The 24,450-nt window shown below is 37.5% G+C and overlaps 1 pseudogene; it reads right to left on the reverse strand.

Moving 5' to 3' along the window:
• The window catches only part of LOC129355692 (zinc finger E-box-binding homeobox 1-like), a 59,096-nt pseudogene that overhangs the window by 4,895 nt on the left and 29,751 nt on the right, over positions 1–24,450 (reverse strand).

Consider the following 24,450-nt stretch of genomic DNA (forward strand, 5'->3'; position numbering starts at 1 on the left):
TTGGCTTTGAAATACTGTTATTACTTTATAAATCACTGAACTCAACACAGATGTCTTTATTCAACGGAAAATTAGCAAATTACCCTTTTAGAAATTAGCTTAAAAATTTTGACTTAGGGAATCTAAGTGAGCTAAATGTTTTCAAAGCTAGCAAAAACAAAAAATTTATTCTGCTATTATCAGTAATGGTAATGGTAGAATAATAATCATTATAAAAAATAAAGAAATTTCAGCGTGATATTCTAATTCTTTGTAGTTTCATCGTCTTTTATCTAAAAGATATTTCAACATTACAGGTTCAGAATGTACTTTTGATTATAAAGTCACAGTTTGGGACATAAATCAGTTGGAAATTGGTGATGTGAGTGTTTGAGCAGCTGAGTGTCTGGTTTCTCCTTACCGCTGTGAATGCGCAGGTGTTTCCTTTAGGTGGTGTTTGTATTTGAAGGCCTTTGAACATTCGGTACACTTGAACTTGCGGGTTCCACCTGTACCTCCTGATCCTGTTGTGGACTGGGAAACATGACGCTGAGACAGAAAACACAAGATTCCTTAAAATCAATTTTTACAAATTAAAAACTGTTAATTTTTTTTCTGCACTCAAAAACAGGTTCCAACCCAAAGTAGTAACTAGTCAGTCAAAAACTGCGTCTGTACCTGCATAATACATGCCTGTAAATGTACTAAATGCATGTTTAATGTCCTTAACAGTGCACATTGTACTGGACTGATCAGATTTTTTATTTCATTGTCCATATGACAATAATGATACAATTGGTATTATTTTCAGAATTAAATTGTAAAAATACCAGGCAAAAAGTAAAGAACAAATTAAAAATGTTACTTTGGGTTGACATTTCACTGAGTGTTAGAGACATGCAGATGAAACAAGAAGAGCACAGATTAAATAAAAAAAAAAAATACATACTTTTTTCCCCACTATTTTAAGTTAAATTAAACCAAACTTATCTTGTTTTAAGACAGAACCACCCAATTTATTTTTATTTCCTTAATGTTGACCATAACAGAATAAATTCATTACTGTTGATCCAGAAGAGGCCTGGAGTTTGTTTGGAGCTCATTGGACAGACAGCATCTCAGAGTTTAGCCCACAGCGCTTTCATTGTGGGACTAATCAAGCAGTAAAAGGATTCAAACACATACACTCACTAATTAAAACCATCAACTCCTGGTGGTGGTTTGGTTTTCAGAGCTGATCTCAGTCTCACTGTGGTGCCCTGTGGCCTTGTTAAGACGTGTGAGTTGACACCTTTTGGGCTGAGAGGTGTTACCTGCTCCTTGTTTCCTCTGTGGTGGCTCATGTGCCTCTCCAGCTGCGAGCGGTAGGTGAAGGTGTAGCTGCACTGCGAGCAGCTGTAGTTGTCCTCGCTGGTCTCGTGGCGGTACTTGATGTGCTCCTTCAGCGAAGCGTTGCGTTTGTAGCCCCGAGAACAGTACGGGCAAATGTGCAAATGGGAGAAGCTGTCGGGTGTGCCTGACGAAGAGAAAAGTTCTTTAGATTTGTCATCCTGTATCTGACTCTGTCTCTAAGGAGGAAATGCCAATTTTGTATTTTTTGGTGGTATTTTTTATACTTCTGACATTTAAGTATGAAAACCTTCCTCTCAAAACTGTCAGAATCACATATCTGCACAAATTATAAGTTTTTTTTTAGCATACTTTTTAACTTAATTTGCTCAATCTGAAAATTAATACTTTTATCTGAATTACTGCTATTATTGCATATACTACTATATTTGTGCAAAGCAACTAACAAATGAAGAGTTGGATCTTCTGGAAGACAACATAACTACACAAGTTTGCACCTTATATTAAGGAAACAAGGACAAAATTACCAGAGTTCAGGTACAGCTATTTACTCAATTAGAAAAATGAAATAAAAATTGATTTAGCATAGATAAATGTTTATTTTCTCATCCCACAAACAAAAAGATTCATGAACATACACATTGTTATGAACTCTAACTTTCTGCTGTGACATTCAGAGCCACTTCTTGCACTGAATGGGCAGCTGCAGGTAAATCGCTTTGACCTCCAGTCAACAGCTCTTCAGCGTCGCTCTTGAGTTTAGCACTGTAAATGTCTGAAGAGACTCTTATCCAACACTGTGCTTCACTTTCCACCTTGACCTCAACTAGTTCAGCATCTTGTTTTGAATCAGAATATGATGTTTGGTATTTTCATGTGATGAAGCAGAAAGGGTAAACACACACCGTTACCGTTTTCATCAGCGTCTCCCGTCTCAGCCAGACTCTGCTCGTCCTCTGGAGCTTCAGGATAAATGATGGCAGTGTCGCTCTGCTGGAGAATCTCCTCCACTAGAGCGTCCTTCACCTCCTCGTCCTCCTCCTCCTCCGACACACACTCCTCCTTCACTGAAACACACACACACACACAAAGTTCATTTCAGCAGCTGAGGAGTTTACCTACACACAGCGTTCAGACATGATCCTCAAATAGAAACAGCTGGATGGAAGCTTTTGATCTTCTTTCCATTTCAGTGATTAATTGCAAAACTTCTGCTAACATTTTTCAAATGATGAATAATTTAATTAAATGTTATCACCATATTAAGAGTCATTTTAGACATGTCTATACTTGGTAATGAAAGTTTTTGCTGGCATTAACCCAGTCCTAATTCAATGTGGATCTGAACGACCACCACTAGGGAGCGCCAAACTACTTCTAATAACCAAACAACTTGACTTCAGATTAATTAAAACAAGGTATGTCAGGAAAGAGGAAAAAAACAAAACAAATAATTTAACTTAACCCACATATGTTAACCAATTAAATTTTTGTGGTGATGCCACCTGGTTATGTTGTGTGTTTTGTGGTGTTTACCCTACTGATTGTTCTCTTTGCTTATCTAGTTGGTATTTTGTCTCTGCTAGCCTGTAATGTTTGTTTTGAATGCATTGATTGGTGAACTAAAATATTAATAAAAAACCCGTTAAACTGTTGAGATCCTGACCAATTTTTGGATGTTAATAAAACTTATCAATATCAACTTACAAGGAGAAGAAAGTTTACGATGACATTTAAAATAATCGGGACTGGTTTCATATCATCTGTCACTTAAATTAAGTTGTTAGGCTGGTAAAAAATAAAAGCCTTAAAAAAGAGAAAATCAGAACAATTCTTTTGTTTTCAAATCTGATTATAAAATAATACTGCATATATAAAAATAATACTATTCTACATTTATTATTACTATTCTGCATTAAGTTGAAATTGTTAGTTGCAGCTCAGATGTTCAGTCTGCTCAGACTTAGGGAGATATCTTATTCATTTGTATTTTTATTTACAATAAGTAAAAACAAAACAAAAACAGTGCTCTGTATCACTATAATATTAAAATGTTTAAAATGTATTAGAAACTGTTAAGTAACATTTTTCAAGGTGTAGCAGATGACCCAGGAGCTTTTAATTTGAAACATCATCAAGAATAGATTTGGGTCATGAGACAGAGTCTTTATCCAAACGTTTTATATTGTACTTTTCTTTTTAAGATTCTAATCAGTAAAAACTAGAAAGCTAAACCAAAGAATTTCTTCTCTACACTCATTAAATACTTATTATTGTACTTCAGTAAGGTTTCTGCTTAAAAGTTTTTCAAGTTTTTAGCTGCCTTTTTCCACCTGCTGCATCAAAAATACCTGCTTTTTACTGGAAACTGCAGCCTATAAGAGCAGGCAAAAAAGGAACTGGAACGAAGACATTTCATGTTTTGTGCACGAAAACATTGATAACAAGCAGTGAAGTGAAACTGTAACCACTGCTGCTATGGAAATAAGGCATTTTAAATGGAGACAGGAGCAGAGCCAAAGGCCACGCCTCTTCCTGCTGAGCTGTGTCAGCGACAGGTGCAGCTGTGTGTGTGTGTGTGTGTGTGTGTGTGTGTGTGTGTGTGTGTGTGGGTGGGTGGGTGTGTGTGTGTGTGTGTGTGTGTGTGTGTGTGTGTGTGTGTGGAGGAGGGGGGTGCAATCACAGAAACCAGTAATAAAAGGAAAAAAGAACCAGTCTACACTGAGCTGTGTGTGAGAGCCTCATAAAGAGGCAGGCTCCTGTTGAACTCTGCTTTAAACACTGATTAGCTTCCCAGGATCTCATCCAAAAGCTTTCCAAATCTCTTTTTCCTCTGAGGTTCACTCAGCCTACCTTCCATCCTTACCTCAGTGCAATCACTCCTCTATCTTCCTTAATGACCCTCTCTTTTCTCCATCCAAAACCTTTATCCAGACTGTTCTGTTGAGCTCAAAACCATCTATTATGCCTCTTGATGTTTGTGAGGTAAAAAAAATCTTTCCATAGCAGGAAAATGGGAAAAAAAGGTTTGGTTCAACGAGGGTATGAATGCACTGATAAGAACATTTATATATCGCTGTTATTACCCCAAATTTTAAACATTTCTTCACTTTTTCAACAACGCTGTCATTGTGCCTCTGCTTCAGGTCAACTCATCACCAAACAGAAATACAACTCAACCAACCCCAACCACTTCCTGAAACACACACACAAGCTGAAATAAGATGATGGAAATAAACACTCATTATTATTATTAGCCCAGTTTTACTTATGGGACCGACTGAAAAATGACCAACATCAGTCAATACAAGGACACATTAAGAAATTGACCACAATTTCATGACTTTTGAGCTTCATCTCATACTTTCACACATCTTATCCACCAATATTATCTTCTTCTGCACATGTTTAAAAATCCGCCACTGTTCCCAACCCACCAACTTTGTCGCTCTATTTTGCGACTTTTCAGACAAAAACAATTGACTAAATTGGAATCAGCAGGTCAGGCTTCTTAAAGATCGTGATCGGTCAGGAAAGTGTAATCAGTGTTATTGTAGCCCATGAACACAAAATGCCCATATGCATTTTGTGTTTTACTAATCTCTCAGATTTTCAGTTATAAAGTTCGCTTTCTTAGAACTGGGAATCTTTTCTCCCAACAAGACGGACATCGATGGGTGGAGCTTGAGCTTTAGGTTTCACACTGCAACGGGTCCACATCTACTGAGTTTTTGTTTATCTCCGCAGCAACACGCCTCGTTCTATAAACCAGTTGGATGCGAGGAGATTAGGACTCTTCTGAATGAGTGTCTTATGAGAAGCTTAGAAAATAAAACAGACACATTAATCTATTGATAAGAAAACATTTGTGAGTCAAGCATTAAGGCTTATATATTTCCTCAAAGTTAAATAAACACAGACAGATGGAGTCTCCTCTGCGTCTTCCTGTTTAATTTTGAATGCATTTCTGGTGTACATTCAACACAAAGCTGACAGAGGAGAGATGGAGAAGTTTTTGACCGAGAATAAAAAAGGGGAGTCAGAGGAAAGTAAAGTAGGTGACTTTACTTTCCAGGAAAGATGAGGAAGGTTTACTGTAAATGTAAAATGTTATGCATTTTTTTCTCCCACTAAAATGTTAGCAATAATGTTTCACATTTTGCACCAAAATGCTAAAAAGCTATATACCTTTCAGAAAAAGACCAAGTTTTAAAACAGTTTTAAGTCTAAAATCTCAGTGAATCACTTGCACTTGTTGTCATTTGGGAATCACAGAGAGTGATTAAATGTTGCAAAACTGAATGCGATAACTGTTAAGACTATAGTACAGTAAAATGCGACTGGCAACAAATTAAAATTTTAATTGTTGCAACTCATTTTGTTAGTCTGTCTCGATTAACAGGTGGTTTGTACAGATTACATAATTCAGAATCTCAATAGTATTTCAAGTGGGATTTATGATACATGGTCAAAAAATTGAGAACAATTCGACCAGTAACTTTGAGAGCAGTGTGTTGTAGAGTGACTTGTGTATCATCAGCAAAAAAACGAACGAAGACGATGAAAACAGAAATGGCTCAATGTCTCTATTATGCCAAAATGTGCGTTATTATACTACTGCATCATTTAACGCCTTTCTGAAAATGCTCATCAAGATTTCATCCACTTTCATTATATTTGCTATGTCCGCTGAATTTAGAAACAAACTCAGAACTTTATTTTAATGACTAACAACAATGCAAACTTACAAAAAGACATTAAAAGCACGAGGGCAATGATGCTTGACAATGTTAGAAACAGACGAAACCATTTCCATACAGAGAAAGCTAAAAAAAACGGCCCTGTAATGGGGCCCTGGTATTACAACATCCTCTGTTTAATGTTCTCTAGATAAGTATTTCAAGGTTCAAGGTGATCTTGTTCTGCTATATAATATCTGTCTCAACCAAAGCAGTTGGAAAAGTTTAGTTTCTTCTCTCCCTTTCTTTTTTTCACCTTCCTCCTCTTTTTGCTTGTAACCCAGGAGTTTCTTCTCTCCAGTTTCATCACATCTGTCGAATATCATCCCCCTGCCCGCCCATCCTGCAGACTACACCTCTCTGCATATTTTCCCACAATACTCCACAATTACACTTAATGCCTCACAAAATGCTAAGCACTAATGACAACCAGAACCCAGCAGCACACACAATGTAATATAAGAATGGAATGAAAACAGGAAACCATGTGGTGGACTCAAACACATGTGCGCACACATTCTTCACCAGCACACACACCCACACACACTTGAGGAGTTTCTCACCATCTCACACACTCTGCACTCGTATACCTTGCCAGAACCTGTCACTGAGAGTACATGCTGAATTTATAAACCAGGATGGATTGGAGCTGCAGTGCAGCCCAGACTGCAGGGGGAGTAGCGCGCACTAATCTCTCACCAGAGGATCAATTCACCACCAGCTGCTAGCTCTTTTTTCCTCAGACAGGGAGGGAAGATGGAAAAAAAGTCAAGACAATCCAAAAGCAGTAGGCCAGGCTTTTCAAGACTTTCCAGGGTAGCCGTACAGCAGAGCAACGAGACTTTTCCATGACTTCTTCCCGAGCGACCACCAGCGCTCCTGCGCACGCTAAAAGTGTAACTCCTTCCTGGTTTGTTAATGTTTCTCTAAAGGAGGGGACAGGCTCCTTTTTACTGCAGGTGCAGTTGGAAACTTCAGGTGCAGCTGTGAAAACAAGGCTCATTTAGCTGTGCTTTGTTTCAAATTGAAAAGAAATTAACTTTGGAGGACACTTTACCAGAATGGGAAAATGTCTACTCCCCTGCCTTTGATTTAAGAACAAATTCCTTTGAACTTAGGTAATTCCAAACGTGATTAGTTTTTACTTAAATACTAAAACAGCAGAAATCATTTTTTTCCCAACAGTAACACTCAGATAAGATGCAGTATTTGAACAGCTTCTCTTTACCTGTCAGTTTGTTAGTTGACACTAGAGATGCACCAATCTAATATTATCTGTATCGGTATATTGAAAAAAAAATCTAGATCGGGTATGACTGACAGTGTGCCCAACCCATAAGGGCAGATCTATTCAGTCTAATTCTATGCTTTCCCCTTTTTTTAATTATTTCACATTACATTCAGAATTCCTAAATGTACTTTCTGAACAAGTTGAAAGAAGGTTTGTAAAAGTTTCAGTTTGTTCATTATTTTCCATTGGCTGTTATTCTCCTAACTGCACTGACTGAATAAATTAAGTTGTTTTCAACTATCTGACCAAGCTTGTGAAGCTGTTGGTGTGATTAAGTGTTGTAATGCTGCAGAGTTATCAAATAAATTGTAATTCAGTATATTTATGTCTGTTTAAAAAAAAGAAGTGTCAAGTATGTTGGATGCTGTTTTTCAAAATCGGATATTTATCGGCCGATACTAAACTCAGATATTTGTATCGGTATCAGAAGTGAAAAAAAGTGGATCAGTGAATCCCTAGTTGACATATTTTAGACCCAGAGAGTTTTAAATAATGCAAATAACCTTTTGTAGTACATCCGTTAAATCCTTTGTTTTCTGAAGAAGAACTGAAAACATAAAGAAATTTAGTTAATCAACTGTTTTTTTGTTGGTTTTTTTACATATATGAAGATAAAGGGAATTCTGTGGTATTTTATTTAAGTGTGAAACCCCTGATCACCCTCAAACTCCAAAACAAAATTTATCTGAAAAGATGTAGAAAAGGCAACTTCTGCCTTATGTCTAAACAGTCTGTAAATGTGGTTGATGTGGCAAAAAGCTAAACTAACTAAGACTAATTAAGACTCATGTAAGACACATTTTATAACAAGGCGAGATAAAAAAAAATATATTGCAGAATGAACTAGTTTCACTGGTCGTTATTTTCTGTCATTTGCAAACAAGTCAGACCTAAAAGATGAATCACTGTTAGACTGAAAGAAGTGATTAATTAATCTAAATTTTCAGTTGATGCTTCATTGAAAACTGAAGATTTTTAAGGTTAAGTATATATATATATATATATATATATATATATATATATATATATATATATATATATATATATATAAAACTACAGATAAGTTTTAAGTCTCCATTATTTAATCAAAGAAATAAACTTAAATGTTTTCCAGAAGATTAAATGTTAGCTTAAACAGAGTAAAAGTTTGTGAGAAATAATTTAACAAAGTATGCTACTGGAGCGGCTTACCAAACAAGATGAGCAAAACTCTGAAAGATAATTAATACCCAACAACAGACTATTTGCATCTGGATTACTGACAAGAAAGAATCTGAGAAGAAAAGGATGGAGCACTCAAGAGCAAATCCTTCTGGAAGAACGCTGCCGACTGAAAAGAAATCTGAGTGTGGAGTATGAGTACACAGAGGACTCGAGGAAAAAAAACGTGTGTTTGAGATTGAGTAGCTCTCATGAGCGCGGCTCACACCATGTAAGGCTTTATTCAGCAACAATGAAACAAGCCTTCAGAGCAATATCTCTGAGTGTCACATTCTCCACGTCTCCATGGTTTTCCAGTGTTTCCTGCCCGCCTCTAACTAACTCCAGCTGAGATGAAGGCGGATGTTGCGTAGGCTGAGGTGTTGGTGGAGAATCGACAATTAAAAGGATGAAGAGAAACGGTGAAAACCTAAAACCAATCAGACTTTGCTGTTGAATTGTTGGCCGTTAAGTCTTGAAGCAGACTGAAGTTGTGTTCTTCAAAGTGTGCCAACAGAGGTAATTAGTAGAGATTTAAACTCGCACTTAGAAAGAGTTTTTGTTCCACATTTGTAAATAAAAGAATACCCGTTTGATGACAACTGCATACACACAGAACCGTGGGTGGTAGATTTATAACCATCATTTATTAAAGCAAATATGGTGAATACTTTATTACCTGGCTTGGATTAACCTCCAAGCTGAAGTGCAATGTAAAGACTCCTGTCTGAAGAGATGAACAATAAGCAGGTGACTCAACTCCCCCACAACCTTTCACCCTCTCTGCACTTGTAATGAGGACATTCATTTATGTATGTCATTATAGCTCAGTCAACACTTGCGTTTCTAAAAAGCAAGTAGATAAAATTGTATGCAACTAATAAGCAAATATTCAATCAAGTCCATGTATTTGTTACATGCTGTTGTTAAAAACATGGAGCAGAAAAACAAGATTTATCCATTATTTTAAACTTTCTGATCCCCGTCTGGACAGCAGGGAGTTAGTACCTGCACATCCTGGACCCACTGACACAGAGGATTAACATACTAACGAGGCAACCATAAAACACACAAACCCAACAACACCTGAGGGCACTCTGCAGTTCACAGCGCATGTTGTGAACTGTGGGAGAAAACCAGGGAACAGACATGATGTATGAGGAGAACATGCAAAATTCGACCGAATGGCTAACAGCTGCTCAGGAGTGAAAATGGAAAACGAGACATACTTAAAAAATAAATGCATAAAAACCCAACAGAATTCTGATTTACATCATCCAATAGACATTTACGAGTTTGAGCATTGAGAGCATTCCATTATTATCAGATCTATTGAGTCATTTCTACTCTGTTAGTTTGATTAGCTGTGAGGATGAGGTGTGGTAGACGAAGATATGAATGTAAGAGACAGAAAAGGCAGAGCATCTGGCTCTGCAGGTGAGCTGGTTCTCCCTGAGGCTGAGGAGGAAATGGAGGTAATCTGATCAAAGTGTGTGCAACAGCAACACATCAGCAATCTGAACCACTGGACTCCACAGTACTCAAGAGGCTTTTTTTTCATAATTTTACATTTAGAGAGAAGAATGTTGGAAATTAGCAACCAGATATTGAAAGTCAGACATTTTGAAAATTAGGACTAAAGCAGTCTTTGAAGGGTATCGGTCAGTTGTATTTTGAAAGTCCATATTAATCTCTTGCTGGACGCAGGTGTAATTTGGATACGTTCTGTAATAATTTCAGGTTTGGGATGTATTAGGGTTGTGCTCTCTACTTACTCCTATTACGCGACTAATCTCATTATTGGTGAATCTGACATAAACGAGATTTTGCTCGATTGAAGACGGAATATTTGTTGCAGCCTGTTGGATAAAATGCTCTCGTCACAAGACATGTTTGCAAATAAAGAGGATTTATTAAATGTTTCAAGGTTTTGAGCTGGAGATTATGGAAGAAAACCTCCACATGACTTTCAGCTAGATTATGCATTAGAGTATTACTGAAGTGTGTTTTCGCAGCCCCTTCTTCCCTTCTCAATCAGTCTCTATCAGTGTGCCTCTTAGTCTTCCTTCGCCCAGGTTCTCACCTCTGCTTGCTCATTCTTTGTCAGTTGTGGAAATGCCAACGCATAGCTGGGATTGTGCTGATAAAGAAGTCTTTGTGTATGTTAATGTACAGTAAAACTCAGGAAACACTCCAGTGTTTTTTAGAGGATAAATTTTCATTTTAGTATAACAGAGCTGCCATATAATAAGCGCACCACTGTAGGAATACCTTTACTCACATATGTTCAAGATTAATTCACAACAGAAATAAGGTTCAATAAAAACACTTCTCTATAAACTTCCTACCAAGTCTGAGTATCACTGTTAATATCTTAGACCATCTTCATGTAGCAGGTCTTAAACATGACCTGTTTTATTTCCTTGAACAGATTAAGATAGGTCTATGAGTGATACAAAACATGTTTATCAATTCATCCAGATTTACAAAATCATGCTTCTTCTGGTGCAGAAAAATGATGTATGTCAACGATGTAAAAGTCAGATAATTTTTTTTTTATCTTACAGAAGGTGCTTCAAAAACTATCGGACATATTTTTGATCTGATTTGTGTCACATGTGGAAGTGACACAATTCAGATTTTGGGGGACAGAAGAAGTAAATAAGATGAAACCAAATCTGACTTGGGTTGCATTTTCGTGCTGTGTGAATGTAGTGTTAGACAACCATCTCAATTTGAGGATCCAACGCTATGAGGAATGCAAAAATAACATTTTATTAATTAATTTAATAAAATTAATTTTATTTGGACCAATTTCCAGTTTCCTCATTCCTGACGTATCAGGAAACTGGTTTGTAACTCATGTTCACCTGAGCAGGATGTGGCTAGGTGTTGTATGAATCTAAACAACTTTCTATCATCAACTTAAATATCAAGCAACGTTGCTCACTGCAGAGTGGATTGTTAAAGTTGATGGTAGTGTCTCACCTCCATTCCAGGAGCCATTGTGGGGTAATACTGTTATGGCGGCATCATGGTTCTCCAGCGCTGTGGCCCCGTCCGTTTCTGTGGCATCATTCTCCAACAGGCTGTCCTCCTCCACAATATGTAGCTTGTCCTCATCGTCTGAGTCTGAACTGGCCTCCAAGCCATTGTTGAAGTTTGTTACTGGAAAGGAAAAATATATGTACATTAAATCATTTATAGCTAAACCACAAAGAATATAACAGACTAAGCTTTTGTTTCCCATCTGTGATCTACATTAAAGGCAATCAGCTGAAGTTCATCAGAGCTGCATGAAAGAAAAATGACTCTGCGTACTCATATTTCATGTTAACACAAATCAAGACAAATTTGAGTGCCATAATTTTTCCTTTGAAAACCTGGTGAAATTGTGTGAAATCTGATACACGTTCTGGATCATTTTCCTCCTTATTAACATGCTTTAAAATGTTCTCTTCTTTTCTCTTTTTCCTTTGGATAGAAATTAAGATTGGGTTCTGGATTGTGTTCTGGCGCAGCCCTATTAGCAAACTGGGTAAGGTTTTATTTTTTAAAGGTAGAAGAATCACCAACAACTGAGTCCAATGTAAAGTGAACTGCGACTCTTTAGTGACATCGGTTGATTTTCACCTTAACTGATCCTGACTGATTGGAAATGTAATCATTTGTTTATTTGCTATTCATGTCATGTTTCAAAGTTTCAAAACACTTTGAAATTGGTTAACAAAATCTCTTTGCTTCTTGTCAATTTAATTAAGTTGCAGTTGGCCACTGCCTTCCCCCAAACTCCACATTTACACTTGCACATGACAATTGCTGCAAACAGATTAGCAACTATACAACAGTGCATCTTTGAAAAGCAGAAGTGGTGCCTCCTGCACAACAAACAAGAATGCAACAAAAAGTTTCTAACGGTAAATTATCAATAAAACACTTGTGTTTTCCAGCAGCTTCAACAACCGGGAAGTTTTTGAAATGGCTAATTTTCCAGATGTCAAAAACCATTAACTTATTTCCAAAAAAAGGGCACTGGATTTTGTTTAAAGTGTTCAGGGTGTTTTTAGAAGTAGTTGAGACCCAAATGGAAGTATAAAAAACTGAAAAAAGTGAATTTTGAATAATAGGTGAGAAAAATCAGCTAAAGCTGGGATTAGGACATCTGAGCTCAGAAATCATCTACAGAAGTTTGATCATTGCATCCAAACTATCTACATGTTTTTCTTCTTGGCTTAAACTTCACAAACAATAAAGTTTACTCCAACCTCTTTGACAAAAATTAAAAGAAGGATTAAACTAAACAGCTTTTGGCACACACATACACACACCAGTCTCAACATTATGTATGAATTGCAGAACTCACTAGTTTTCCTCTGACCCACTGAGAAAACAGAAAAGAAAGCTAAACGACAGCAGAGAGGAAAATGATCTCTTGGTTATAAGCTTCAGGAAGCAAAGCTATTTTACGCCACGCTGCGGTCAGTGAGTTTGTCTGAGGGGCAAAGATTCATAATGGAAGCTTGCTGTGAAAAATGACCAAATCATTTGTTCTGACTCAACTTCACAATGTTTAGCTCAGAGGTCACACATGCCTGCAACATGGAGCCACACGGGGTTCAAGTGATGACGAGAAAATGCTTCGGTGGGTGTTTCACCGTCAGCACCTGTGCAACTGTAAACTGGTGCAAGTACATGCTAGGAAAAGTGTGCAGGAGTGTGTATGGGTGTGCGTGTACGCGTGTGTGTGTGTGTGTGTGCATGCTCTGAAGAAAAGCTGTACATCTCAGCAGAAGTGCTAGAGACGTCTAATGAGGAGGAAAGCTTAGTTTGTTTGTTCCTCGCTGTGACAGGTGCACAGACACTCAGACACAGAGGACAAAGCTGCATCAAGCTGTAGCTCAGGTACAACAGTGGTCTGTATGTGCAAAACGGCTCTCACGCACACAGACACACGCGCACACACACACACGTACACCCCCTCCCCCACACACACACACACACACACTGCGACACACCATGAGCAAGCTACTACACAAACAATATTATGGCTCCATCATCAGCCTTCCAGGTTTACGTGAAGCTTTCTGGCAACAAGGCAGACAATGGAGAGAATATAAAACTTGGAAACGCTTGTTTGGTTCCTGTTCCAGTATTATGAACAGACTCATCTAAAATATGAAGGCCATACAAAACATTTTATGAATAATCTCCAAAAAATACAAAAAAATTGTGATTAAAATAGAAAAACTCAAAATATGCTTCAGTAATGGCTTCAATAAGCCATTTTTTTGGGAATTACTAAATGCCTTACGCAATATGTAACCTAGATTTTTGTCACTCCATTGAGTAAAACAGATTATTGCTTTTTCTGTAAGGTAAAGGTCTTTTTTGATAAACTTTATTTTTTCATAGACAAGGAAACAGAAACACTGAAAAGGAAGTTTGTGACAATTACAGTAAACAATAAAGCTATATTTAAATATGAATTTTGCTACCTAGATTATATTTTCCATTTGGATATACAAAACACTAATCTACTTACTGTTTTAGGTCAGCTAAAACAAAGTGTGAAATTATGTTTGTCACATCCCAACTTATTTCCTTCATAAGATCAACTCATTTTGTGAGAGCAAAATGTTTTTGCAACAGACAATTAAGTCTGTTGCAAAAAACAATAATAGAGGAAATATGTCAATAAAATAATTCAGGTTAGCTCTCACATTAATTTTCTTTTGATAAATTGTTTTATTAGAAACTCATTTACTGTTAGATGATATTGCTGAACAATATCATCTGACAGAAAAAGTCTGATTAAAAACATGACTATATGTGTGAAACCACTGAGGTTTGATGAAATGCAGACTCATAATCAGGAGCTGCAGCCAGGACTCAGACTGCTGCAGGAAGCTGGTTTATTAAAACCAACAAACTCTGCTTCTCTCCTTTAAGATATAACAGAAATGACTAAACAGACAGGAGTGTGGCAACTGATAACAAAGGGTCTTTTTTTTTTTAAATAAGTGTAACCCATCAGTGTTATTTTACTGTACAAGTAAACTGAAGTCTTAGTAAATCAATCAAAACAAACCTTCTGTTTTTCCCTTATTTTACAGTGTAATATGGACTTGTAAAATGCAAAAACTGTATGCAATAACTGCACACCTATGTCATCAACAATCCAAATGAGTTCTTAACAGTTGAGGTTTTATAAGTCCTCACTCCATCAGTTTATTTATTACGCATGCTTTGTGGAGAGAGCTTAGCAGCAAATCATTCACCTTGATCAATGTGTTCCTCCATGCGAATAATATAAACAACTTGTAAAAAACCACTAAAGCAAAATAACAGTGAATCATAATTCACTGTTTTGCATAACGTAGTGGTGTCACTGCACTACATCACATCTGTCCAGTAGTTTTCAAAAGCTTTACAAAACAAATTAAAATGGTTCCATAAGCTATGAAATTATTTTATTTCCCATTGATCAATGGGAACTTTTAGTTTTTCTTGTTTATCTGTACTGCATAGATTATCATCTAAAATCCATTTAGGTACAATAAAACATTTCTTCTACAGCCAAGTATAATTCAGGCGTCGGCAGGATATCCTGGCTGCTTATCTTGTGAATTTAAAGATAGAAATTGAGCAAATAACCAACAAATTGGCTGTCTTTGTCATATTTTGATTTTGCTTTATCATGTGAGAAAACATCTTTGTTAGTTTTGAAGTCAGATAGGTGTCTATCGGTTGCAGTGCTTTTATTTATTTGTAACCAAGATATATATAGAGAAGCAGTAAATACAAATTTATTCATATAACACTTTCAGAGCCACATAAAGATAGTTACAAAGTTGGCCTTCAATCACCTGAAGAACATTTCCAGCTTTAAACGACTAAATGTCCCAGCTCTAGAAACATCTAGAAAAACTGATCCGTGTATTTATTTTTAGTCAGATAAATTACTGCAACTGTGTCTTTTTTAGGCAGGTCTGCCTAAAAAGTTAAATCCAGAATGCTGCTTTGTGTTCTGACTAAAACCGGGAAGGTAGAGCACATCACCACAGTTCTAAAGTCCCTACACTGGCTCCCTTTAGCTCAGAGAATAAACTTTAAAATACAGTTTTAGCTTATAAATAGCTAAGCAACAATATACATTAAGGATCTGATGTTGTCAACCTTCCAGACCTCAGTGGAGAAGCAGCATTCAGCTTTTATGCACCACCAAATGTGGAGAAAACTTTCAGAAAATTTCAAAGATGCTGAAACAATGAGTTCCTTTAAATGTAGACTAAAAACCAAGCTGTTTAGAGTTGCCTTTGATAGAAGTGTCTAGTAGTGAATGGAACATCGGTCAGCATATTTGATGTATATTTGATGATGGCATTTGACAACATATGATGTTTATTCTTGTTTCACATTTGGTGTTGCTTAAATGTGTCAAACAAATAAACTCTACTTCAAGACATCAAGAGAAGAACTGGTGAGGTTATTACTTTTTAGCAGAGTGTAGTTCCCCCAGCAGCAGACAGAGGGCAGCATACGGTAAACCAGAAATGATAAAACTTCACTGGAGAAATAAGATTCTCTGTACAGGAGCGAGTGAAACAGAGAGACCTGTCCACATCATCATAACAATGTATCAAGTCAACTGTTAACTCCCCATCTGGAGTCGCGGGAAAAAAGTCTAGACAAAAGCCTTCCTCCCTTCCTGCCATCCGTCTCTCTGATTACAACTCTCGCATGACGTATCCCTTCATTATTACTTCTTTCCATGCGTTGTTGACATCTGTGATCTGTCAAAATTTTACTTTTCACTTACGCAAGACTTTTTTATTCAATGCCATGTGAGATTATCTGACACTTCTGTCAAAACTGTGCTGTAATTGCAGGGATCAACACTAACAGCTGCTTGCCTGAAGGTTAGCATTTCCCTTTTATTAAAACAGTAAGTTGCAGGCTAAAATTTCTAATTTCCTCTCTCTGAACTTTACTTGACCTCATCAAGGAAGCAGCACAGAACGTTTGCAAAAATCTGGGCTTTCTAAACAAGTAAACCAGAGAATTCATTAAAGTTAGAAACAATAGTTCACCACCACCTCTGAATCTGTTACACTGCCTTCGTTTGCTAGGAATCAGATCAGAAGAAGGAAGCGAGGGGAAAATGGCAGACCATCACACAGCCAGGCTCTCATCACGACATGTGACCATGGAGCGGAAATCATGTGTCTGACACGCCTCAACACTGGACCACATGGACTGAGATGTGGGTCAAAGGTCAGAGCCTCAGCAGTCAGCATGGGGGAAGGGATAGTGAAAGGTGGGTGGGCTGAGAATAGACTACAATCAGACTGCATGGACAGCATGGAAAGACGCTGCTGGCTAAATAGTGGCTCTCTGAGGCACAACATCACTTAAAGGAAATAGAATAAAGTCAGAATTAAATGTTGTAGAAATATATAATATATAAGTATTTGTCTTCTTTAATTATTTCATGGTCATATGGTGGAACATAAATTATGATTTAGTGCTGCACACGATTGATCAGCAGTTCAGTTAACCAATCAGATGACAGGCCATGGAGAAAACAAACACTGAAATACACATATTCAATTAATGTTTTCACAAAATATGTTGACATTTAGTCATTTATGTAATAAGAAATTACTGATTCAATATAGAGCTGGAGTATATATCCAAATTGCAATGATCATCAGACTGTTACAGTGATAAAGTACTACTTGGATGTAACATTCGTTAGAACAATACTATGTATTTCATGTGACATGGATTCAACACTAGCTCAGGAAGAGTTAAGACAACAAAAAAGAAAGAGAAAAATACGGGTTAATATCATCATCACAAGATTAAAATAAATAGATTTTTTGGTCATAATACATCAATATGTTCATATATACATTTTATCATTTGTTTACAGTATATTTTTCAACATTGTATTTACCATCACATGATAATATTTATTTGTATTTAAAGGATAGTGGTACTTTTGGCCCTTGCTGATAATCCCACAGCACAGCTATATAAGGAAATTGAATCTCTGTATACTTTATCTCTCAGGTTGCTCCAAGTCAACCTCACGGTGGCGCTACAGGGAAAGATGATCACTGATGTCAGGAGGTCAGGTGCGATACAATTTCATGACAATCAATAAAAACCTGGTTAAATAATTCTGGATAAAAGAGATAAACTGCTGTAAAAATGTAATGCTGAACATTTTGGTTAAACTATAACACAAAGCAAATAAATGTAATGACCTTCACCTTCAAAATACACCAAAATACTTCATCATCATCGCCTCCTTCAGCTGAGTAAACATTCAGTGCAGAACACACAAATAGAAACCTGTCAACTTATTATTTCTGTAGAAAGTTCTGATGACAGACACGAGTGAAACAACAGGGTGTGTAAAGAGACCACAGCTAGTTTTCTTGGTTTGTTGTGTGTGTGTGTGTATGTGTGTGTGTGCCTGTATATATGTGTGTGTCGACCCCGTGCAGCTGTGCAGCATGGGACCTCTGCCAAACCTCTAACAGACAATTATCCCACTGTGTGCGTGTGTGTGTGTGTGTGTGTGTGTGTGTGTGTGTGTGTGTGTGTGTGTGTGTGTGTGTGTGTGTGTGTGTGTGTGTGTGTCTGAGACAGAACGGAGAGAGGGAGAGACGGTCAAACAGAGGAGAGTACATCACTAGAGCTGCCTGTCTGCTAATAGATGTGACCAGACTTTACATGGTGAGCAGCTGCAGAGAGTCAGCCCACTTAAAGGTGCAGTCACCCATTTTATTTTTGTCTTACTGTACCAGCAAACTGTATTCTGTATTTAGTTAAGACGACGAAAGGAATTGGCTTTTTGCAGCAGATATAGCTGGATGTCTATCTTGTAGCTTTTGACATCCAGAAATCAAAGTTTTGGACCACTGGACCACTCTAACAAATTAATATGTTAGACTTAAGTAATGTTTGTTTATGTACAGTCTCCTGCCAGAAAATGAATGTTAGCTCCACTCAAGTCTTTTGCAGCCGTTAGCACGTTTTCCTCCCTCATTGCCCTGCAGCTGCATCAGCTTCTCTGCCCTGCCACAGTAAAGCATCCCCACAGCATGATGGTGCCAGTGACATGTTAGAGAGTGGAGGGTTGCCAAGAGACATTAGTAAACTCTGACATGCACACACTGAATAACTGAATAATGGAAAAATGTTGATTGCAGGGGTGTATTTCTTTAAATCCTGTGGCGTTCTGCTGCTATTAAGCTTATCTGCTCTAGAGTAACTTTTACACATAAAAAGTAGCTGAATTATTATCTGCTACTTTTACATTTAAAAAAAAATACACAAAGTAGCAAACATGACAAAATACTTGGCAATGTTAATAATAGACAAAACTTCCGCTTTAAAAGTAAACAGAATCCAGAATAAAAACTGCCTTCAGCTGTGAAGTTTGAAGTTGTTAACTATGTAAGATTGACTCATATTCCTCATACGCCATTAAAAGTGGGCATCATGAGGTAAGACGGAGGCTACGTCACCCACACATACACACCCTCATACACACAGAAAGAAAGAAGGAGAGAGAGAGGTGTGGTTGCACATTTGTTTGGCACACACTGCTATGTTTCCATGCCCACCTTATAAAGCTGACAACCTCTGGACGAGCCCATAGCGCAGAGCTCCAAACACACACACACACACACACACACACACACACACACACACACACACACACACACACACACACACACACACACACACACACACACACACACACACACACACACACACACACACACACACACACACTCCTTCAGAGGAAAGCCCCTCTGCTTGCAGCCAGCAGTGTAAAACACAATCCAGACACCAAGCTCTGAAATAAACAGATGATCTGCCACGTGTGCTGTACGGTCATACGTGTCTCTGCTGCAGGCAGTGTGTGTATCTCAGTTATGCACTCTGCTAAATCAATGAAGACAAACTTGTCTCAGGGTTTGTGTGTGAGGGAGTGTGGATGTGAGCCCTGGTTAATCAGATCTTTCCAGCTGCTTCCTGCTTGGCCCAGGTGCTCAATCAGACCTCTTTCTTTCTCCTTCAAGGCCCCCCACTAACCCGCAGGGACTGTGGGCTACCTGTCGAGTCTCCTTATTCTAAACAAGACCAACAACTTACATACACACACAGGATTTCAACATTAAAATGGAGCAAAGATACATCATGTAACAACATCTATCTGTGTTAGAACATAAAGTCTATTTACACCAATAAATTACAACTAAAGGGTACGCTGCCAAAGCTATTCATTAGATCTCTGTTTAAGACGCAAGTTACAAAGTCATTAATGCATATTTTGAATTCCAGAGGTGGGCACCACTCACCAAAAAGTTATAGCGCTAACCTCTAACGCGCTAATCATAAACATTAGTGCCACTAACACTGAAGCGCTCACACCAACATGGTATTTAGCAGAAGCTAATACTAAAGCATCAAGTTAATTCTGACGTTATAATTTACATGTTCTATAAAGCCCTTAGATGTTGTATTTATGTTTACATCTTGTTCTCAAGTGTCAGTGTAAGCTAAATGGGCTAAACATTAGTAACGCAGGAAAAGAGCTAAACGACAGATTAGCTCCTCTGCTATTGCATCGTTGGAAGTGTTCTCACCACGGTTATTTTCTAATCTTAGCCTCTGCAAATGTTTATCTTGGGATAGAAAAATGTAGCCCAGGTCTCTCAGTATGATGATAGTTATCTTCACATAAATCTAAGATGCTATTTTTAATCATACAATTTGCTATAAGTGCAAAGTGCCACGTGTAATTAAATATATTCCATGTTCAAGTCACTCAATTTAGATTTTTCTATACAATCCCCCCCCCCCCCCCAAAAAAAAAACAGTCTCATTTGCAATAAAGGCAATATCGTAAACATGTACAAAATGAGTGAACGCTGGGACTTTCTAAATTTCTCTTTTCAGTGAGTCATGCTCTACAGGGGGTGGCAGTACATCAAGGTGTTACATAACCCTCACAGCTCTGATCTCAGTCCTGCTACAGCTGCATGGAAAAATCACAAACTTCTGTGCACCTCTGTATGCCTTCACCATCTATCTAATTCGATCGAATTAATCAGTGAGTCATATTAGCACAAGTAGGTGATGAGGTGTGGACAAAAACAAGTCTGAGGAAAGATTTCTGTCCAAAAATAGTCCTGCCTCTGTCTGTTTGGAGCTTAAGAGGTGGTTTAAATCTTCATTTTAACAAATAAACAGACTCTAGAGAAATTATGCCATTAAATAAAATATTCCGTAGCTTCATTGGATTAATGGTGGTGCTAATCAAAAGTAGCTAATGGACTAGTCATCAGTGGGTGAGAACAACCTCTATAAAAGCTACAAGTTCATCAAGGGGCACCTACAAAAAGACTGAATGTCTTTGGACACAATATACAGTACCAGGTTCGGTGGAAAATTCAACATTTACCCAAACACCTCTGATCCACTGTCAAGCAAAGGGGTAGAAGATTGATGATCTGGGTTTGTTTTGGACCTTTGGACCAAAATTCAAAGCATTCTAGAGTTAAACATGAGGCCATCTGTCCAACAGCTGAAGCTTGGCTAACAACTGGGTCACCAACAAAACAATGATCCCAAACACAGGAGCAAATCTACAACAGAATGTTTAAAAAAGAAAATAAGCAAGATGTTGCAAGGGCACAATAAAAGTCCTGTTCTCAGCCTGATTCAAATGTTGCGTTGTGCCAAAACAAAGGCCTGTAACTCAAGCAAGTTGGAAAGAAAAAGGAGCCAAAATTCCTTCACAACGAGGTGAGAGACTCAAAAAGACAAACAGAAAACAACTTTTCTTTCACAATCCAAGCAACTGAGTCAACTTAGTTTTTTTTTCCATTAGTGTATGGAAAATCAACAAACCTTTTTAGTCTAGCAACTTTAGTCTTCTATCCTGTATGTCAGCCAAATTTTAAAAAAAGAGGTACTGATGGTGAAAACTGCTTTTTATATCTTTCAAACCAAGAACGAACTCTAACCATATGGAACCATAAAAACTGTAAATCTTTATGAATCAGGTACAAACTATATTTTTTCTAGCACAATGTGAGAAAAATAAGCAATGCTTTGATAAACAAATACAATTTGTGGACAAGGAGCAAAGGAACTGGAGTCAGTGCTGATGAGTCAAAAAAAGAAAGATTAATCAAAGGAAGTGATCTAATCTTCACATGAAAGCTATTGTATGCATGCTCCACCAAGCCTTGAAATATAATGCATGCACAAGGTTTGCAGTACTCTTAGAGGTGAAAAAAATTGTTTATATTTAAAGAACTGATTAAAAATTGCATAGACAAGCATAAAACACAAAGCTTTAATACAAGACCAAGTTCCAGAGGCCAGAGACCAATTTTGGTCTCTGGCCTCTTCTAGACCAGAAACCAGGTACTTCTCTGGTCCTGAAGTTACTGGTGCTCGGTGGAGCAGACAGGAACTTTACAGGAAAATAAAAATCTGTTTATCCTTTCCAGTTCTGAATTGTAGGGATATTGAAAGGGAACAATTGATCAGCATCAACATTGGTATCTGTTTTTAAACATTTCGGTATCGGTCCAACAACTAAAAGCAGGTAGATATTAACAGACAATGTTCACTTCCTTTTTGTTGCCGTTTGTGTTTCAGGAAGAGGGACGGAAGGGGTTTGGTCATGTGACAGTGATGCAGCTCAGGACTGTGGCGTTTTCCTCCACAATGTAGAAAGTTTAGAGAAATATATAAATTTGGCTGAATATCAGTTATTTGCCATAACGTCAGCATCAATATCGGTTGCTGATATTTGTTAAAATTTTCATAATGGTGCCTCCCTTCTGAATACAAACAGAAAAGAGTCTTTACATTAAAATTGATATTTCTATATAAATTCCTAATGCTGGATTTAAATACATGAAGTCCAAGATTTTCAAGTCAAAATTCTTTCCCTGAATCCAAACTTCTGTCTCTGCAGAGGAACTCACAACAATGCAGATTAAAGATTGCAGAAAGTCCCAGTGACCCTGTGAGTCTGTAAAGAATGATCCGTCAGTGAGATTCATGTCAGACAATCACCTTCCACAGTGGCTTACTGCTGCATGCCTAACAACGTGTGTGTGTGTCTGTGTGTGTGTGTGTGTGTGTGTGTGTGTGTGTGTGTATGGTGTGTGTGTGTGTGTGTGTGTGTTCAGCAGGATTTAATTCTGCCGACAACTGGGTCAGCTGCTAAGATTATGCTGTTTGGGGTTTTCTCCCACATGTGCTCTCAGAAAAAACACAGTCTAAACAAAGCTCTGGCCCACATTACAGGCACATCACTTGTCAAGAATAGACATTTGTATTTCTGTGGTTCACGGTTAAGAAATCAAACTTGAGCAAGCTTACAGTAAACAGGCATCCACAGAGAAAGAGGAAGTGAAACACTGGGAAGTGAAGGGAGGGTGACGTGTTGAGTGGTCACTTCCTGTTTACAATTAGTCTTTAGTACCTTACCTTTTCCTGTCTTCATCTGTTCTTTTAAAGGGCATTCATGCACTACAATGAAATCAACTACTGCGTAAATTCAGATAAAAACTAGTGTGTCACGCTACAAAATTGTCTGGAAATTATGATTGAAGTCTAATACTGTAGGCAAATAATATTAATATTACTTAATTACAACCTGCACAGCTTTGACTGCATCATTGTTTACAAAAAACTAGATGGTTGTTACAGCGTTATAAATGTTTTGGACTTTGAAGGAAGTGCACTCTTTGAAAGTTAAGAAAACACATAATTCAAATACTTCTAGAAAAATTAGTAAGTTGTAAAGATACTTTCATAGCATTTAGGGACAGTGGTGGGTATGAAAGAGGTTATGATCATGCACCAATCAATTAAAGTTTCCTGTTAAGTGGCTCTGACAGGTGATCAGTCAGTCAAAAATGGCAAAGTCAGGTTTTTATTGTTACTTAAATGATACTTTATCTGTTTTAAAACCAAAACATTCTGGTTTTTAACATGATCTTTCTAACAGAACTTGCACATTTCATTTGGAACCAATGAGTTTGCATGTGTTAATCGTTTAAATTAAACTCTGAAATTACATTTAACACTTCAAATAAAACCACTAATTGTTATTGGGAATTTAAAGAGGCTTCTTATTTGTGTATCAGTCAGTTTGTGGTATTTTAATTAATTTTAGTGCAGTAAAGTTGAAAATGAGTTGCGGCTTCTTTAACGCAAACATCTGTTAAACCTTGTAGTACATAACAACTTGAAAAATAAAACAGATTCTAAAAAAAAAACGGTCTAATTTTAAAGGATACGTTCAGAGGTTTTGTTACCTTGATTACTCAGCATATAGAACATTTTGTTTTTAATCAGCTAATCATCACCGAGTTTCTGAGAAGTAGATAGAAATATATGTATATAAAACTGCTTGCTGCCTACTGGATTCATTCTTGCATTCATTTTTGATTCATGACTGGAAATCAAACAGGCAAATGAGCAAACAGAGAAACGGAAACTCTCTGCTGTTGGTCCGGTACTTTAAAAGACATACCGTCTATTTTTATGTACCGTCTATTTGTATGTATGTGAGAGAAATACAGGATGTTGATCACAAAACCTGCATCGTCATAGTCACTCATGAACTTCCGCCCACCTCATGCACAGGCGCTTTCTCTTCTCCCCCACACCCTTGAGCTCCCACTCGGCCTCACTCTTACAGCCTGGCAGGGCGTTCCCCCACCTTCTGCAGAGTGCAGCCTAAATTTAATTTAATCTTACAAGACACACATTAATCTGGTGCTTCAATAGGTACGCACACTCAAATACACTAATCTTTTTCTGCCAGGAGTGCATCCG

Source organism: Poeciliopsis prolifica, unplaced genomic scaffold (genome assembly GCF_027474105.1).
Source record: "Poeciliopsis prolifica strain line A6 unplaced genomic scaffold, Auburn_PproV2 SCAFFOLD141, whole genome shotgun sequence".
NCBI classification, from domain to species: domain Eukaryota; kingdom Metazoa; phylum Chordata; class Actinopteri; order Cyprinodontiformes; family Poeciliidae; genus Poeciliopsis; species Poeciliopsis prolifica.